Source organism: Cyprinus carpio, chromosome B25, assembly GCF_018340385.1.
Source record: "Cyprinus carpio isolate SPL01 chromosome B25, ASM1834038v1, whole genome shotgun sequence".
NCBI classification, from domain to species: domain Eukaryota; kingdom Metazoa; phylum Chordata; class Actinopteri; order Cypriniformes; family Cyprinidae; genus Cyprinus; species Cyprinus carpio.
The window spans coordinates 9,787,818-9,791,444 of NC_056621.1; the positions used below are offsets into that span (position 1 = coordinate 9,787,818).

General features: G+C 43.3%; 1 pseudogene; it reads left to right on the forward strand.

Moving 5' to 3' along the window:
* Positions 1-1,350: 1,350 nt before the first annotated feature.
* Positions 1,351-3,627, forward strand: part of LOC109052472 — a 15,868-nt pseudogene continuing 13,591 nt past the window's right edge.

Consider the following 3,627-nt stretch of genomic DNA (forward strand, 5'->3'; position numbering starts at 1 on the left):
ATGATCCAGCAAGGGGATCCAGCCCAGACGGTGGATTAGCACCGCAGAAAGCTGACCCCGCCAAGCCCGGGAAAGACAGTGAGACCAGGACTAGAGCCCCAGAGACAGATCCCCCAAAGACCTTGTCTCCAGACGACCACCGGGGACAAGACCACAGGAAACAGATGATTCTTCAAAATAACCTGACTCTTGCTGCAGCCTCCGGAATTGAACTGCTGGTTTCAGCCTGGTCAGAGGAGAACTGGCCTCCCCAACCTGAGCCTGGTTTCTCCCTGAAGGTTTTTTTCTCCATTCTGTCACCCATGGCTTCGTCTTTGTCGCTGTCGCCTCTGGCCGCTTTGCTGTAATTTTACTTACAGCGATATCGTTGACTTGATTGCAAATTTATTGCAAAGATACCGCCATTTAAACTGAACTGAGCTGCATGATGACATCACTGAATTCAATGATGAACTGCCTTAACCGTCATTTTGCATTATTAACAATTGGTTTTCCCATCAATGTTGTTCAGTTGCTCAGACGCAATTTTTCGTTTAAAGCCATGGCAAATAAAGCAATGACTTGACTTGACTTATATCTCCACTGTATCCCGCACAAGAGAGCCATGTTTCCTCATGTGATGGTTTCGGTGGATGCACAAACGAAGCCATTGGAATTATCTTAAAGATGGATGGATTTTAAGAGAATCACAGTGCTGTCTCAGAACATCTAAAAATTTCATCACTGTTGACGTGGAGATTTAATATATCTAAAATATTTTGTTCCTTAATCTTTCTGGCTAAAGAAAATGTGCTATAAATATACTGAAGATTCTCTTTCACTGTGAAATCTCCAGACATTACAGGGATTGACATGCACTGAAGGAAAAATTCACAATGAAGAGTAAAAAAGGATGATAATGTTTAGGCCCACTTATCGTACCTGAACAATTACAGGTGACTTCCGAGCTGCTTAGCCCCTCCCATTTTGCCAATTTACTAATATTTTCCTTTCTACTCATTTATATGAGTAAATCACTGCTGCTTCAAATCGTATTTAGGTATATATGATGTTACCATTAATCCATAGTGACCATCCTAAAAACTAAATATTAATGAATATTTATGAGTATTAATTAATCCTTTTTTATGAACTATCTATAATGGAAAACTGTTAAACGTTTCTTAATAAAATAGTGAGCAAACGAAGATTAAAATCTCAGATCCACATGAAGCTTTCTATTGGTTAGTGATGTTCTTGACTGTTCTCAATTGGTGATGAATAAACTCCACAAGCCCAGAGGAGAATCAAAGTTAATCAGTTAAGCTGAAAGGGGAGGAGCCACCTTAATTCAAAGCTCTACTAAATAGCAAAGCCAACACTCATGTGTATTGGAGCCTTGTACCAAAGTTTGTCAGAATGGGCTTCTTGCAAGGTGTTTTAGTGTTGGTTGTGATTGTGGCTTTTGACCTGAAGAATGCATGGGGAAGTTTGAGACACAGTCAAAGTCCAAGCATCATGAAGCCGCAATCAGCTCCATCTTCCAGAGGTCCTGTTCTTTCTTCTCAAGGGTTCTTGAATCCTTTCCAAAAGGCTTCTCAGTTTCAGAGTTTTGACTCCAGAAAATTTGCACAAGATCCTCTTGGTTCTCAGGAGAAGCAGCTGATGCAGGGTCCAGTCAAGCCTTTGGACTGGAGGTTTCCCATAGTTCCAGAGGTGCCAAGGGAGTTGGCGGTGAACTTCCAGTTGAGGCAACCTGTAACTCCCAGTAGTGTGGCTGTTCAGTGCAGTGAGAACCGGTTTCATGTGGAGGTGAAGAAGGATTTGTTTAGCAATGGTCAGCTGATCCAGCCATCTGGTTTGTCTATGGGAGGCTGCCCTGTTGTCCGCCCCCCACCCCCCCTCCCCTTTTCCGCCCCCCCCGTTTCTTCTCTCCCCCCCCCCTCCCCATGTGAGGACTCTGGCCTCTAAGGGTGCTCATCTTCTGAATATGAACTACAGGACTGCAATAGTGTGCTGATGGTAAGAACTGTTGAGTCTTACTGGATTAACCAATAAGAAAGTTTCTTCATAGGTGTCAATTGTTACTTGATTGTTTAACATCCACAGAACTGTTTCTTTTAAAAGCTGATAACTAAAAGCTGCTTTGGGGAACCAAAAGTACTTCTATGGCATGGCTGCTAAAACACCACTTTGAACATCTTATTTAAGAGTAGTAGTTGATGTGAACCCACTTGAGCTAACAACTTCCATCTCTCTCAGATGACTGAGAATGAGCTTGTCGACACCTTTGCTCTTACCTACACTCCTGTGGCATTTGCTGGCACCCGATCATCCGTGCTGAGGGTGCACTTGTTGGTGTTCAATGCCACTATCAAAGGTAAGTGACCAGATGTGACTCAGCAATGTTTCTTGTGGTGTTGCAAGCTGGAAGGTTGTTTTGGCTATCTCGCCGAACTGCAGGTTCTTTAATGTGATCAGTAATGCCTTGGCCCAATTTGCACGGTCCACTTATACCTCAATGGAGGTTGGCGAGGACATCTTGCATGTGTCCTCCCTGAACCTCATGATGGTTTGTACAGTTTTGTGCCAGTGTAGATCTTAAGCCTTGTAGAATGTGGCTGTGCCTAAAACTGTTCTTTTTCCTCTTGCAGATGTTTTTTTTTTTTTTCTGGTCCTCTCAGTCAGAAGCCTTCAAACGTGTACTACTTGGGTGACATTATTAATATTGAGGCATCCGTGAAGGTGTACAACCATGTCCCACTGCGTGTGTTTGTGGATAGCTGTGTGGCCACCCGAGTACCTGATGTGAATTCAGATACCGAGAACTATTCCTTCAGTGAGAATCATGGGTAAAGTCACATTACTTTATTCTCATAGCAACTGATTAAGTTTGTTCAAGTGAGCACTTGGTCACTGAGACACTAGATACTGGCGGTCGCCCACCACACGTCAAGTGACTAGCGTTAGTTCTCTCTTGGCCCTAAGTGCCTTAGTTACTTTTGTTGCTACATGAATAACTAGGCCTCAATGTTCATACTATCATACTAAATGGATTATGTGAGTCATTAAATCTCGACTTGGACAGCAAAGCATGCTGTGGAAAAGCGTATGCCCAAAAGGTCCCTGGATGTTCCATGTACCTGTGCTGCCACTCTAATGGCCTAATGTTGCACGCACAATCCTTTTGTGCTGTCTGGGTAGGAATGTGGTTTGTAGATCTACAAATGGCTGGGCAACTGGTTGACCACGTCGATAAATGGCGGGTTTGAGTTGCTCAGATCATAATTTTAACCTGTTAAAGTGCAATTTAACCTCCATAAACATGATTGAGGCATTCACATTTTAAATGCAAAAGTTAGAAACCAGAGATTCATCGTAGGGACAGACCATAGCTGGCATGCATCAACGTGGTATCCTTCCTCTCCAGGTATGGTAGGAATGTCTTTTAAAATGACACGGAGTGATGTCTAAGTATATGCCGTGACAGCGCCAGTTTTAGTGACGTTTACATGTAACTTATGCTACGCCGTCTGTTAAAGATGCAATGGTGCCTGGTAGTTTTCATGAAGTCGTAGTACTGCAGCTAGCCACATTAGCCCGAATGCAGCACAGCCTTCATGGACTGCATCATGAAGCTGGTCTTGA